Source organism: Pseudorca crassidens, chromosome 3 (assembly GCF_039906515.1).
Source record: "Pseudorca crassidens isolate mPseCra1 chromosome 3, mPseCra1.hap1, whole genome shotgun sequence".
Classification (NCBI taxonomy): Eukaryota; Metazoa; Chordata; class Mammalia; order Artiodactyla; family Delphinidae; genus Pseudorca; species Pseudorca crassidens.
Genome location: NC_090298.1, coordinates 58,488,999 through 58,505,855, shown reverse-complemented (window position 1 = coordinate 58,505,855; position 16,857 = coordinate 58,488,999).

Genomic DNA, 16,857 nt, shown 5'->3' with positions numbered 1-16,857 from the left:
GTGTGTGTGAGTGTGTGAGAGAGAAGGAGAGACAAAGAGACAGAGAGCAGGAGTCTCCCAGGCATCACTCAGCTGGGTCTGTATTTGTATAACATTAGTTTCCTGCTATAACATTAGTTTCCTGCAGAGTCATCGGGCTGGGGAACCAGTTCTGCCTCATTGTAGAGCTGTGCACCTGTTGCAGATTGCATTCACCCAACATACTTTCTCCTCCCTTTGTGTGCTCATCCCCTTGGACTGGAGCCCGGGCTTTGCACTGGCCCAAAGAGACATGAGGGAGCCCAGGACTTAGACTCAGATGATCTTGTCCGAATCTGGCACTGCCAGGAGAGGCAGAGAGAGGATCATGACGGAGCGGTTAATGGCATATGGTCGGTGGACCCAGGCTGTCTGGATGTGAATCCTGAAGCTGCCTCCTACCAGGTCTGTGACCTTGAACAAGCTACTTAATACCACTATGCCTCAGTCTCCTCTTGTGTAAAATGGGGATGATAAGACTAGCACCCCGCTCATGGGGTTTTTGTGAGGGCTGAGTTAACTCAACATAAGTCTCCTTCACAGTAAGCTCTAGATAAGCACACTATTTGTTATTCATAGAAGCAATGGGAATAATCCTGTGCTGTTGCACAAAGCAAAGGCCCTGCTATTATTACTAGTTGTGTGAGTTTGGGGTGAATTAACCTCTCTGAATCTCATTTTCCCCATCTGTAAAATGGGGATGAAATCAGAACCCCCTCCCCCTCCCCCTGCCCCAACAAGACTGTGCCTTATTGTTAAGCACAAGTTTGTTTGTTGGAAATGGAAATCTGTAGTCGATCATGTCTTTGCTGCTGAAGATTGTGCCAGGCTCCACATGCCCTGCTCTAGGAAGTTTGAAGTCGTGGACCAAAACATCTCAAATATTTAAAATCCAAGAAGGACCAAAAAAATAAAGGCAAGTCATGACTCATTCTTTGGGGTCACATGTCTCATATCCCAAAGGGTTTAGGAGGAACTTGCTTTTCCTGAATCCACATGTGATTGCTCCAGAGGGACCTCCTTTGACTACACCAGGAGAGCTAAAGGGCTGATGGGTTCTGAAGAGCGGAGGAATGCTGTACAGATCTGGGATGTGTGATGGAGCAGAGCTACTGATTCTATTATTCCCGATTCTGCCACTTCTTTGCTGTGTAACCTTTGGCATGTTAGTTAACCTCTCTGAATCTGAGCTTTCTTCTCAAAAGGAAGATTAATAAGGTATCATAAAAGAATCTGCAAATGTTTGTTCCTTTCTCTTGGAAAAAACTTAGCATCTGGGTTTATCAGGCCAACCTTTGGAACTGGGTTGATGCATGGGACATGGTTTATGAGCTATAAGAAGTGAAAATGCAGTGTGATTTTAAAGTTCCGAAGGTACTTATTATAAAACAATAGGTGTTTTTTTTGTTTGTTTGTTTGTTTTGCAGTACGTGGGCCTCTCACTGTTGTGGCCTCTCCCGTTGTGGAGCACAGGCTCCGGACGCGCAGGCTCAGCGGCCATGGCTCACGGGCCCAGCCGCTCCGCAGCATGTGGGATCTTCCCAGACCAGGGCATGAACCCGTGTCCCCTGCATCGGCAGGTGGACTCTCAACAACTGCACCACCAAGGAAGCCCCAGTAGGTGTTTTTTAAAACCCAGCTGAGCTGATAGTGGGCTTTCTGGATCTGGCCCTTGATAACTCTCCAAACAGTTTGCTCTTCAATCTAAGAGTAGTTCAGCATCTTAAATCATGAAGCAAATTACTGTGTATACTAATCTCTTTACCATGTTAGATAGGATGACCATGTAAAGGGTAAGGAATAGCCTTAGGATGGGTGCTTGTCTGTGCATAGCTCGGACAGATCAGATAAAGAGAAAGCTGAAAGGACCATAATGAACAGCCTGGGGATGAAATGAAGATGGTCTGACATGGCTTCTCCTGGTGTCCTCTGGGAATTGCTGTGGGGTTATGGCTGGAGTCACAGGAGGTAATCCTTCCCAAACTCCCACTGCCCAAGCTCTGAAAAATCCTGCCCTGGAGGCATTTTCAAATGCTGGTCACAATCCTTGAAAATCGGCCTACTTTGGCCATCTCCTCTGGGGTATCTATTGATACATTGGGCTGTACCTCCAAACTGTTCTGAAATCTGACCACTTCTCACCACTTCCACTATTATTCTCTGATCCAAGTCATCATTATCTCTCAGCTGAGTTATTGTATATAATCTCCTAAGTGATACCCTTGCTTCTGCCCTTGACGTCGACTGAAGCCAGAGCACTGCACTCTGTTTGGAATCATCTACTGACTCCCCATCTCACTCAGAGTGAAAAAAAAAAAAAGCCAGTATATTGACCTAAAAGCCCTAGTCTCCCTGTGTTCCTTGCTCTGTGCTGCCCCTAAGGCCTCCGTAGGAACTATTCTTCCAACAGATGCCTGTGTCCAGAATTCCAGATCATTCTCTCTTCAAACCTTACTCACTGGTTGTTATTTTTACTGGACACACAGGTCCTAAAACTTGGAGATCATGTTTTTAATAATCCCCCAAAGGACAGAGCTCAAACTCTGTTCCTCCAGCCTGCATGGGTTGTTCCTTTCTCTGAATTCCTAGAGCATTTTTATTCCAGGAATCTCATAGTTTGATGACTTATTTATACTTTGCCTGGACTGATCCTTACTTATAACCCGTTTTAAATTTGGGTTATTTGTATTTTTATTAGTGAATTATAAGAGGTTTTAATATATTCTAGACACAAGCCCATTATTAAATATATGATTTGCAAATATTTTCTCCCATTCAGTAGAGTTCTCTTAATTTTCATGATGGTATCTCTTGAAGCACAAAAGTCTTAAATTTCGATGTAGTACAATTTATCTAATTTTTCTTTTTGCCACTGGTGCTTTTGATATCATATCTAAGAAGGCTTTGCCTAACCCAAGGTCACAGAGATCTTCTCCAATATTTCCTTCTAAGAGTTTTATAGTTTTAGCTTTTAAATTTAGGTCTGTGATCCATTTTGAGTTAATTTTTTGTGTATGGTATGAGGAAGGGGATTTAACATCATTCTTTTGCATACGAATATCCAGTTTTCTCAGCAATATTTGTTGAAAAGACTATTCTTTTCCCAGTGAATCATCTTGGCACTCTTGTCAAAAGATAATTGACTGTAAATGTGAAGGTGTTATTTCTTGACTCTCAATTCTGTCCCACTGATGAGTATGTCTATCTTTATGCCATAACCACACTGTTTTGTAGCTTTGTAGTGAGTTTCAAAATCAGAAAGTATGAGTCTTTCCACTTTGTTCTTCTTTTTCAAGATTGTTTTGGCTATTCTGAGTCCCTTGAATTTCCATGTGAATTTTAAGACTGGCTTGTCAATTTCTGCAGAGAAGCCAGCTGGGATTTTGATAGAGGCTGCCTTGAATTTGTAGATTGATTTGGGGAGTATTGCCATTTTAATGATATTAAGTTTTCAGGTCCTTCAACGTGTGATGTCTTTCCATTTATTTAGTTCTTTAATTTCTTTCAATAATGTGTAGTTTTCAGAGTATAAGTTTTGTACTTTTGTTAAATTTATTATTAAGTATTTTATTTTATTTTACGTTGCTATATAACTGGGTCAAGGATTTTCTTTAAAAAGCAATGGAAGTCATTGAAGGGTTTTAAGCAGGAATGGGCATGACCATGATTGAATTTTTAAAGATCCCTCTGGCCTCTGTGTTGAAAATTCATTTAAGGGGGTAAGAGTAGATGATGGAAGACCAATTAAGAGGCTGCTGCAGTGGTCCAAGTGAGAGATGGTGGTAGCTAGACAAGGATGGTGAATCAGACATGGTAAAATGTAGACAGACTCAAGATGCCTTTAAAGGAAATTCAATAGAATATAGTGATGGATTGGATTTGAGGGCATGAGAAAGGGAAGTATCAAGGCTTTTATCTTGTGTAACAGAATGGGTGGTGGGGCCATTCATTATGATAAGGAAAACAGGAAAAGAACCAATATATGGTCTTTAAATACCACTTTACCTTAGAGATAATTCAATCCAACCCACATATTATCTCAGTTGATTTTTCTAAGACTTTTATGAGGTAGGTAGGATAAGCATTAATGTCCTCAAGTGCTGAGTGATAAAACTGAGGCCACCATGGGAAAGAGCACTGATTAGAAGTCAGAAAGCATGGGATTTGGCCCAGGCTATGTTCAATATTGCTGGGTTCCCTTGGTCATAACAGTTAACTTCTGGAGTGGTTGGCTTCTTTATCTATCAAATGTGGGACTTGGTGAAGTTATCCCTAAACTCCCTTCTGATCTGCCTTCGTTCACTGTTACCATTCATTCAGAAATACATGTGGAGTTGAGGTACATGGGCAGAAACACATCTGATGATGGAATTGGGATGTGAACTCATCTCCCAATTTCTAGTCCTCTCATTTATTTTTTTCCCCCACTCATATTTTATGAGAAAAATGGATGTCTCCACCTTGCTCTGGGCAAGATACTGGGCAGTGTGGTTTATACTTGGGTCAATACATCTAATTTTAAGCTTTGGCAACAGGGACACATTAGTTAAGAATCCCTTGAAGCTGTGATTGTGTTTATGATCGTCTTTAATGTGTTTGTAAGACTTGTGCTTCAGGCATTTACACTTCTATTCCCACTGTGACTTTAAGCCCTTGCCAAATTTAGAAGTACTCTCTTTTCTCTCCTCCTGTGGTGCCCACTCAGAAACTTTCTCAATCAAGAATGACTCATGGGTTGCTGCCCACAGACCAGACCTTAGGTATTCACTCTGGAGTGTGTCAGGAGTAGTTCTTAATCTCTTATGAAATCTGGTACACGGTAGCAGAAGTCCACCTATGGGGTGGGAAAAGTAAATACCAAAAAAGTGTTGCTGTACTTGAAAAAGGATCCGTGAGTTTTCCCAGGCGATGAAGAGGGAGATTATTGCCCCCAAACCCAGGCCCTCACCACCAAGCACCACCCGCTCAGGACTCTGAGAGGGTGAGGAGAAGACTCGCTCTGTGCTCAGCTGGTTCTAGGCTCAGGCTTCCTCCTCGGTGGCCTTTGTAACCTGAATAAGGAAGAGGGAGGAGGGATTCTCTTCAGGACCAGCCTTTGAATTGGCCGCCTGGATGAAGGCCCAGGACACACCTGATCTAGTCAGTTTCCAGCAGCTTCTTTCAAACAACAAACAAGCTCAGCATTTACGCAGTGTATATACATTTCCATCACAATAGCTGCCCTGCTTTTATGGAACCAGGAACAATTTGATAGTGCAGATAAAGGGGGAACGCTTTGAAAGAGGATACCCACTGAAATAACACCTCTGTCAAAGGGGCACGTTTCCTCCACACATGATCCCTTTGGACGAGTGTCACGTCGCAGAGAAACAGGATAGCGACTCCAAACGGTCATTTCTGCACATTTTGATGACGACTTTTACAGAGTTGACTGCAGAGCTGTCGGGCTGACAGAACTTGCCCACCAGCTGGGCGATGAGCCCCGTCCTTGGCTGTGAACAGGGACGCGGAGGTGGAACGTGTGCAGCCGAGCGGGGGAGACATCTCAACGTGTCACTTCCCTTCGGAGGGAAAACAAGGCTTCCAGAGAGTCTGAGAGTCCACAAGTTTTAAGAAAACCAGCTCCTGTCTGAAATGGGAAGAAAAGCTAATTATATGCTCTGGAGCGATGAGTCCCCAATGTGACTACATAGCAGAATTGCCAGGAACACTTGGAGAAAGATAAATTCCTAAGCACCTGCCTGGACTTACTGAATCAGAGTCACCCTCCTTCCCCTACTCCCCCATGAGGGAATGGGGGAGCAGGAATCTGAATAAGTTCACACCCCAAACCATTCGGACGAGGTGACTGACGAAACTCCACTCTGAGAGCATTCATCCACAGGGCAACCTTGAATCACTGCTCTCGCCACAGTCAGAGGAGGGCCATGGCCAGCACTTTGCTGTCTGTGAGGCGAATATGTTAACAGGACAATAAAGGTCACGATTTCAGAGGAATTGAGAGGACAATCTGAATGAGAGAGGATTTTGAAAAATAAAATGAGTAAAAGTACAGCTTCCTGTTTTTTTAAAATTATTTAACGTCTTTATTGGAGTATAATTGCTTTACAATGGTGTGTTAGTTTCTGCTTTATAACAGAGTGAATCAGCTATACATATACATATATCCCCATATCTCCTCCCTCTTGCGTCTCCCTCCCACCCTCCCTATCCCACCCCTCTAGCTGGTCACAAAGCACCGAGCTGATCTCCCTGTGCTATGCGGCTGCTTCCCACTAGCTATCTATTTTACATTTGGTAGTGTATATATGTCCATGCCACTCTCTCACTTCATCCCAGCTTACCCTTCCCCCTTCCCATGTCCTCAAGTCCATACTCTAGTAGGTCTGTGTCTTTATTCCTGTCCTGCCCCTAGGTTCTTCAGAACCCTTTTTTTTTTTTTTTAGGTTCCATATATATGTGTTAGCATACGGTATTTATTTTTCTCTTTCTGACTTACTTCACTCTGTAGAACAGTCTCTAGGTCCATCCACCTCACTACAAATAACTCAATTTTGTTTCTTTTTATGGCTGAGTAATATTCCATCGTATATATGTGCCACATCTCCTTTATCCGTTCATCTGTTGGTGGACACTTAGGTTACTCCCATGTCCTGCTATTGTAAATAGAGCTGCAATGAACACTGTGGTATGTCTCATTATATGTATATATGCCACATCTCCTTTATCCGTTCATCTGTTGGTGGACACTGAGGTTGCCTCCACGTCCTGGCTACTGTAAATAGAGCTGCAATGAACTGGAACTGCTTGCCAGCTCTTCGTAGCTGAGCAATACCAAGCCTGCTGGGTGAGTCACTAACATTTGAGGTCCTGCATTCCCAGAGGAGAAGCGATGGGACTGATAAAGTGGACCACCAGAGTAAACTGGAAGCACTCTCCCCTCTCCTGGTGGGGCTTCTGCCATCTTTGCTGCTGCTGCTTCTGCTGCTTTTCTAATGTTTCCGTGTCAGGCGGGGATTGGGGAGGAGGCTGAGATGGGTACAGGCAGGGGACTCCAAGCTTTGGGTGAGGGGAATGGAGAGGGCAGGAGTTGGGGGCTGGGGTGGAAGGACGAAGAAGCCTTATAGAAGATCAGTTCACCGAGAAGGGAAAAGAGTTGGTGATTTACTCTGTTCTGAAGGTTCTCTTCTGAGATCCGAGGGCAGAGCTCACATACAAGGGACAAGGATGCACGCTGGCCCCCGTGTCAGCCTCCCAGCCCCTCGAGCTTTACAGCAGCTTTCAGCCACCGGAGGCTAGGGCTCAGAGTTTGCCTCCGCTGGGTCTGTATGGAGACTGGTACACAGTTCTGCTTCCTTCAACAAGGTCTCTCACCCTTGAGCTCCCACCCAGAGCTCCTTTGCCTCTTGTCTAAATGTATGTTTCTACTGTACCTTAGAAGAAGTTCTCTCCTTTAGAGTTAGGAATTTCCACTTCCCTTAGTACCTTAGGTGGTTGAGATGATAATTCTATGTGATCTCTTTATAAAGCTGGCCGAATTGGGCTTCCCTCTAGCCTGAGGGTCCTCTGTGACTTATTGTTAACCTCTAGGTCTACCCCTCTGCCCCCCACCTCTACCTCAAATGTATGGACTGTTTACCCCACTGGACCATAACCTTCCGGAGGGCAGGGAATAGGGATCGTTCATCTTTGGATCCCAGCACCCAGAATGCGGCTCGGCACTCAGGGGCTAGTGGCTCATGCTGGATAAAATTGAAGTTAAGTTAATCTGATAATGTGTTATGTGTTCCGTAACACATACACCACCTTGTCAGCCCGTGTCAGAAAGATCTAGGTCAAAAGATCTTGTTCTGCCGATATTAGGGATGTGTTAAAAAATTCTTTTTTGGACAGTTCAGATATTCAGCAAAAGTCTGCAGATCATTGCCATAAACAATGTCAAATGCACTCTTGCATTCCCCTCAAAATGCCCGGCCCCCTCGGCCTCTGAGGACTGAGGCAGCTCCCCATGAGGTGGGCGTGAAGAGTGAGGCCCACAGCCCTGGTCATGCTGCTGGGGCGTCCCAAGCTGGAGGTTCCCAGGCTGCTGCAGGATGGGCTCCGTGCTGGCTTCCAACCTCCAGCAGCTCAGGTTGCCGGCTCAACCCCTCCAGATTCAAAGGCCTTTGGCCTCATCTGGAACTGTCCCCTATGGCCCATGGGTCTTTAGGATGCTTTATCGTTTCATTTCCTGAGCGAGTGGTACCTTCCTGCGCTTCCACTCTGCCTCCTGAGGAGTGTATGGTTGGTGGTCATTTGCATACACGGGGGACATCCTTCTTCTGAGCCTGACATCTTGGTGGCTTTTTTTCTCTGTCCAGGAAGGTGGCTGCCCCACTGCTGTGTGTCACCACTGCTTCCTTGGGAGCTCATTCAGGGTCTGAGAGGCTCAGCCTCCCTCTTATATCAAGGTTTCCAATATGTTAAATAAAAATGCCGAAACAGGCTAACAAGAACTGTGACTTTCTTTTTATAGTTATGTTCAAGAAAATGATGCTTTTAATACGAAATGTCACATTTTGTTCATTTTTATACATGACAAAAGTGTGGTTTAAAAATATCTGACTGATGTGAAATATCAGAAGTTTTATAGCAAAACAATGTAACTTTAAACATTGATAATCATGACTATTAGAAGGATGTCGTGACTTATGAGAATGTCATGACTGTCATGATTTAAATCATTGCTACATTCTATTCATAATCTATTGATTACATTCTAAAAAGAGACAAAAATGTCCCATCACAGAAGGAAGTGTCACATAATATAAAGTTGCTAATTACAAGATAATTATAGGAAATATAGAAAATATTAATTTATAGTGCCTTAGAGACAGCCTGGGTCTGGGAAATTAAAATTAAATGATGATATCTTTCCGCTGTCTCACTTTATCTTTGCTAGAAGCAAAAGTTTAAAATTGAGGCTCTTTATGACTGTGTGACATAAGATAAATGCACTCCCCGACTCCCCTCTCCTCCTCTCTGCCAGCACCCCGCCTGGTCCCCTACAGTGCTGCAGCCGAGGCCCAGTTGGGCAGTCCCTGGATGCAGAAGGCCTATAGCTTTATGACTGTGTCTGTGGCAGGGGTATGTCCCAGTGGAGAAGCCTGGGCACCACATCGTCTCTGGGTCTCCACCATTTGCAGGCACGTGGCTCTCAGTCTGCTTTCTTCCCAGCAGCCAATCCCTGTTTCTCTTTGCTTTCCCTCAGACTAATGGAACAATTTGCTAGCAGAGCGGGGGGATAGCTGGGAATTTACATCTCCCTTGGGGGGCAATCCCTGGGGGGCCAGTGAACTGACTGGTTCAGAGGTATAAATACCCCAGCTCTCTTGCCCCTGATTGGATCAACTCTGAGACTAATATTGTCTTCAGGGCTTACTTTCCTTGACATCCCACCTTTACTTGGCCTACTTTCCTTCCTGGTCCCACTTCTCTACTCTATTACCACCTTGCCTAAGAATCTCTCCTAATAAAGTACGTTCACCTGCATCTTCTCACTGCTTCTGGAGATCTCAATCTACGACAGGAACTTCACCTCATAAATGACTGTGTGACTTTGGACAAGTTACTCGTCCCATATGAATCTCTTTCTTTATCTGCAAAATTGAGATAGACACACCAACCTTATAGTGCCATTGGAAGCATTAGAGACCATGTATATAAAGTATCCGGCACAGAGGCAGTTCCAGTAGATGCCAGCACTATCATGGCCATTAGGCTCGTTCCCCCCGGACATTGACAATATTCTCTATGGTTGGAGCAAGCTGGGACTATAAGAAGTGAGTCCAGTTAATTATTGTCCTAGGACTGAGCCCACGTCCCCCGTCAGCTTAAATGGATCTGAGCAATTCAGCTGTATGCTTTGAAAACCCTTAGCACAAAAGAACATGATTTGGAGTGTGGATGCTGGGAGAGGATTCAGGGTTTGATCTTAATCCCTCTCAGGGTTGTATCCTGACCATGGAAATCTTGAGGGGTTTTGATACAGGGTTTACTCTGATGAGAGAGATCCTGCCTCATTTAGGTCTACTGCTGTGTTTTGGAGCCCGTTTGGAGCTGGGCGTTGGTGCCAGGCTGTCTGGGCAGGGTTCCCTCCAGGGATGCTAGGCCAGAATGAGAATCAAATGATCCCATATACAGGAAGTTATCAGCACTTCCATGTTATGTGCACTATCAGGTAGGCAAATTCGAGTAAGTCATTTCCTTTGTCAAGCCAGAGAGTTGTAGGGACCTAATACTGTGACATCCACTCTCATGCTCCTGTCCCCTGCTGTTTCGTTTTCTCTACTTCATTTCCCTCACCTCATTCTTCCTAAACATAGACTATAATTCTCGCAGGTTAACTGCCCGGAAGCGTCTATTCCCTGAGGTCTTACACATCCGCTTTGGGTGGCTGCCCCAACTCCCAAAGAAGTCCCCTTTGCTGTTAACTGTAAACGCACATGACATAAACAACAATTTAAAATGAGTCAGAGATTGGGACTTCCCGGGCAGTCTAGCGGTTAAGACTCCGCGTTTCCACGGCAAAGGGCGTGGGTTCAATCCCTAGTAGGGGAACTAAGACCCTGTATGCCGCGTGGCATGGCCAAAAAATAAAATAAAATGAAATGAGTCAGAGATGGCCTGATAAAATCATATGCACTGGCCCGAGGAGATGGTGCTCAGGAAGGAGGCTGGCTGGGGTGGGGAGGGTTCCCTGGGCGTGAGAGGTGAGGACGGCAGGGCAGTGTGCCTGAGCGTAGAGAATTGTCTCAGCGACAGTCCTGGCTGGATTCTGGGGGCAGAGCCTGGAGAGCACACGCACACTTTGTGGCCTTGCACGCAAAGCTTAGGGGAGATGGCCCTTGCTGGCCTGCGAGTGAGCAGTGAGGAGCAGCAGTAGTGGGAAGTGGGGTCTGACTCCAAGACTGTCACCGTGAACAAGGGGTCCTCTGCCAGCACAGCTTCCTCTTGGGAACAAAGTTCCATGTTTTAGAAGTCTCCTGGGAGGAAGTTTCTAGGTAAACAGGAGTTGGGGGGGGATGGTACAGCGAACTCCTCCCACCTAGAATTCTCCTTTTAGGAAGTGCTCTGTGAGAAGTTGTAATGACTGTATTGTGAGCCCCCCAAATTCCCCTCACCCTAGTAAGGTAGGTTTGTCCTCCAAGGAGGGGTATGCCGGATGATGCCCTGTGGCAAAGGGAACCTGCAGAGGAGTGTAGGGATAGAGCTTCATTCAAAGTCTAAGCAGAGCATGCCGAGGACCAACGCACCGGGAGCCATTTGTTTAGAGCAGCGAGGACGTGCCCCCATTCCCCAGCCCTCGACATCTGAGGCTCCGCCTCCCGAGACAGGTTACAACCCGCGGCGTGCGGCTCCTTCCTGCGCTCCACGAAGATGAAGCATTCAGTTTCAGGTCATAACTGCGAAAGTGCACCCGAGATACGCACCACCTTGCCATGATTGACTTGGGGCAAAGGGTCAATGAAAGCAGTCAAAACCAGGAGAGGACTCCTATTTCCTCCAGGGACATTAATAAAGGGAGCGCTGTTGCCAAAGGATATAATAACGAACGCCAATCAGTCCTGGAAGCACATCTCAGGTTACCAAGCCTGAAGCGGATGGAGGCCATCACAGCCCCGTCCACACGACACGCACCACACCTGTCCAGTCACCCTGTTTGCCCAAAACACTAACTGGCCCTTCCTTGGTTCCTCTTCCTCATGCCTAATCCTGTGCATTGCACATGTACAGTCAGGCCCTGCCCTGCTTTATCTCCAGGGGCACGTGTTTGTTGTTACTAAATCGTGTTTTTCATGGAAACATGGGCAGGCACGGATTACTTCCTGTTTCCCAAACTTCCATGCATCCACCTGGCAGTGCTGGTTCTGCTCTGAGCCCCCTTCTTCTCACTCACATGAAGCCACCAGATTGGTTAACAGCATGTCTGGGCAAATCATTCTTATCCATTAGCTGAGCGTTTTCAGACGCACCCTTGTTGTCCTCAGACTGAGGGACTGGTTACCTTTAGGAGGGAGGTACAGCTGCCGAACAACAGGGTCTCTACAAAGAGGCCCCATTGTTTATTTTATGCCCAGGTCCACAGTGAGCAGAAAGCTGGCACAGTACGGTGCTGCGAAATCAGTGTCTCCGTTAGTTACCCTGGGGCGGAGGCTGCTACTGGGCAGAGTTCTTTCCTTCGGCATCCTCTGGAGAAGGCCTGGGCTCTCTCTGACATTTGCTGGGATGTGGCCCTCAGGGCAGGAAGTGGACAGCCCTGCTCCAGCGTCCACTCCATGAGCACTCGTCCTACAGCTGCTGGTGGAGGCCAAGGCGATGGGATGGGTTCCGTGGGATGCTGTTCAGGGAAAATCTTCGGGGATGAGCTGGTCTGTATTCTGAGGTGTCAGCATGAGCTCAGTTCAGGGCAAAGACAGTCTCAAAATGACTTGGCGTCCCTTTTAAAGTCTCTCCATCGTGGACTCTCCCGGTGTTGCTGTGTTGGATTGGCTGACTGTGGCCTTTTCCCAAATCTGTTCTGCTGGGGCTGCTGGCCGTCTTTGAGGACGGGGTTTGGGGAGTTGTCCAGGGGCCTCCATGGCCCTTCCTTGGCCACTTTGTGATAGTCCTATGCTGGGTTTACAGAAACCAGACGGGGAAAGATGAAGGAATGTGCTGTGCGAGCATCTCCCAGGCCAGGCCTTTGTGGCTACTGCTGCTTCCTGGGAACTTGCAGCTCTGGCAATGGTGTCTGCAAGAGCGGGTGCTGAGGGACCCCTACAGCATCTTATCAAACCCATGCTAGACTCTATAGGGTCCCTTTATGAGATGGGAAAATGGGTGGGAAATATATACAGTGTGTGCTTTACACCTAAACTGACTCCTAGAAATGGCATCCTAAGACATCCTGGCACCAACTGATGGAATGGAAATCCGCTTCCCACGAGAGCAGCGTTATTTTCGAGAGGTATATCCCTGAATAAAGACTTGGATACAGTGCAGCTCTAGTGACCTGTGTGTCTTGCAACACCCTTTGAAATCAGCACTCACTTGTTCCTAGTGCCATCTTCCTACTTTGCTCTGTTGCTCCTCACACCAGCACCTGGCCTGACCCCCTTTTCTTTATCCTACAGATTCTGCTTACTCATGACTTTCATTTATTTACTCTCATTTCATTTACTCTCATTCATCTGAGAACCATCTCAGATGGTTCTTACTATCTCAGGACTTCTATGTATTGTTTTCTCTGTGTGTCTTTACATATTTACCAACTACTGTCAACTCCCAAGTCTTCTCTCTCTTTCTCTCTCTCTTGAGTCTAGATGTTCCCAGAGAATCTCCTGGGACCAGTTAGCCATCATCTTTCTTCTTGACATGTCTAGTTTAGAGACTGTCAGCCAATTTAAAGTTTGCTGTTAGCTATTCTTAGGTCAGGTTCCTGATTTATTACTATTGGTTAAAACAGTGGAACTCCTTTGGGGTGATTTTGGCTGAAGTAACCCATTAGAAGGATATTGTGGGCATGTCAGGCCTCTGAGGTTTGGTGTGACCGATACACTAATTCCTCCTTTCAACAGGCTGACTCAAAGCCTTATTAACATGCTTTTAGCACAGTACACACTTCACTGGAAACCGATGCAGTCAAATTGCCCTTTGAGAGGATTGTTACATGAGACAATGGCCAGGACAGGCATAGTTGACTAGGACCCGAAAAAATTAATAGCGCAGAGAATGCAAAACTTGGGAAACTAGAGGAAGGCAGGTAGCTAAATCATGTGTGTAACCCAACTGTTCTGGTTATATATTGCTACCACACAAATCATCCCGAAAGTCAGTGGCATCCAGCAACCCCCATTTTATGATACTCACAGATTCTGTGGGGCAGGAATTTGGATAGGAGACAGTGGGGCATGGCTTGTATCTGCTCTATAATATCTGGGGCCTCATTGGAGATTGATTAACACAGCTGGGGATAGGAATCACCTGGAGATTTCATGTAAATGACTGGTGCCTGGGCTGGGATGACTGGAAGGATGGGCTCAGCTGGGACTGTCAACCAGAGCACTTATGCAAGGCTTGCCTCTCTGCAAGGCTCAGGGTTCCAAGAGTAAGCCAGCAAGCAAGGCAGAATCCCATGACATTGCATGACCTAACCTTGGAAGTCATGTAACATCCCTTCCACCATACTCTATTGGTCAGAGCAGCACAAGCCCACTCAGATTCATGGGGAGGGGACATAAACCCCACTTCTCAATGGGAGGAATGTCAAGAATTTGGTGGCCTTGTCTTAAGAAGGCCACACCAAGGATCGATTTTCTCTTTCCCTTAAGGATTGCCTCCCTCTGGTATTCTTGAGAAAGGGAAGTTCTCTCAATTCAGGTCCCCAATTGTCCACAAAACAACCAGCTGCTCCTCCATAAAGTGTGTCTTTTCCAGCTCCCCTGAAGGTCACTGCTCCCCTTGCTGAGGATCTTGGTGTCCAATAATGGATTGAGGTTTCAATGTTGTAATTCCGCTACCTCCACAATGGCCTATGTGGAGAGGGAAGGCAATGTAAGGTAGGCCCTGTCTCCTACATCCCTTGGCAAAAGCATGATCCACATTTGTGTGGATTCATCATATTTTGTGAAACACTGAGAGAACCAAAAGGAACGACGATATATGAAGAAAGTCATTTAAAACTACATTATGGGCCTGACTCAGCCCAGATTACAAAGGAAAAGTCTCCAAAGGGATAACAGGGAGTAGATCACATGTGTCTGCCCTCATGTCTTCCCTCATCTCTCTGAGAACCTCCTTTATAAAATCTGCGTTATAATCTTCATTCGCTTTTTGAGAAATTCCAACTCTACCCATGAAGTTGTTTTGAGTTTGAACTCAAACTGAAGAGATTGAGTTCTCTTTCTCTAATGGTATATTTCCTTAAGTTGGAGTTATTCAGTCCATAGTGATACCCCAGGGAACTCCAGAGGGCTAGTCCACCACTATCACCAGAGTGGGCTTGGGCTCTCCAGATTCCTTCCATTGGTGTTCTGAGGCTCAGAGACACGTTCGGGAGTGATTCATCCAGTCTACATGGAGGCATCCCCATCGGTGTGAGTTAGAGATCCATCTCGTATTTTTCTTATTGTCTTGCTGGTAATTGTTTGAACACACACATAGGTCTTTCAAGAATAAATATTTATTCTTAAAAGCATTTGAGGTTAAAAGCCTAAGAAGAGGAAATATTGCCCTAATTGTCCCAGAATTTGCATGACCTCTCTGAGTATAGGGATTAGATTTCATTTCCTATCCTTTCCTCACTCTCCTTTCCAAGTTGTGTTCTCCGAGCCTCCAGGAAATTAGAAATTGACCTGTTGCTGACCATGTACAGTTTTATACATAAGACCTGGCTGAAACTTTGAAATTATGCTTTTGAAGTCTCAAATAAACCCTCAGAAAAGGGCAAATTCTCAGTCAGCTTCTGTTAGGGAGCAGGGAGTGGAGAAGGTTCGAGGTGAGGCTGGCTTCATTCCTTAGAGTCTGAAGGAGTTAGCTTGCAGCAGTGCCAGGGGCCTCGCAGTTCAGCTCTGTAGCATGAAGCCGGCTGGTGGCAACAGATTTCGGCCCAGATTCATAGCCTGACCTTCTGAAAAGCCAGTTCTGCTCTAGGCAAGAAGGCCATTCATGAGCAGATTCAACAGCCCTGTTCTTCCAGAAATATTGACTTTATATGTCACCAACCCAAGAGTCCAACCCTACAGACCCTAGTGTTTAGGAGAGTAGTATAGGTTCTCCTAACCCTGCTCTTTGTTCCCCTTAGGCACAGCAGACCCCAGCCTCCCCAGTGAGAATTCCTCTCCTTTCTCAGTGCTTTTATTTCTCTCTGTCTGCCTGGAGACAGTCCCTGGCCAGAGCAGCTGGGTTTGAGCCTCCCCATGTCTGTGTCCTCCCAAGTCACCTCCCTCTGTGGTCTTGTCAATTCAGTTCTGATTTGCCATTTGTCTCCTCCCTTTCCACTTCCTAAAACATAACTTCTGTATTTGCTGCTTGCTTCAACTCTGTTCTTCTAGTACTTAAGCCAATACTTTGAGTTCCATTCCAAGTCTCCAAACTCCATTCCTTCCATCCAAGTCTCCAGAGTCACATGTTCTCCGGCTTTTAGAATGTTTTTAGCACATAATCAGTGTTATCATTCATTTATTAGACTTTGAAGTTTCTAGTTGGCTATTGAACCAGCATGAACATTAATGGTCAAAAGCAACTATAATTACTGAGATTCCCACTATGGCCCTAGCAAGATGTCCCAAGTTGTTAGGTTGTAAGAACCATACTGACTTCGTAATGAATTGAATACGTTACAGTATGTTCAAGGTAAACCTCCTGAGATTAATTTACTCATTAACTTATTTTCATTTCATGCTTAAACCATAAATAATGTCAATCTTAGAGAACCACATTTTGATAGTTAGAGCTTTTGTTGGAAATGAAAGAGCTTTCATCTTCAGTAAATGGGATAGACTTCCATGTGAATATAAAATGTGATAATCATATTTATATATATTTTTGACATGCTAACACTCTCAATCATTTTTATTATAGCTTAGGTGTAGTAAAAAAAATAAACGTTCCCCAAAATGAGCTTGAAGAAACATTCTTCAGTGACTCTCTTCTGAAATCTGAATCATGCTGCACTCCTGCTTGTTTTCCAGCTTCTGGAAGAGTCTGTTCCCCTTTGGAGACTGCTTTTTTCCATCTCTCTTTGCCTGGCCAACTCCTGGCCATCTCCTGGGACTCAAGATACCTGACATTCTCAGGTAGACTTTTCTGACTTACCCC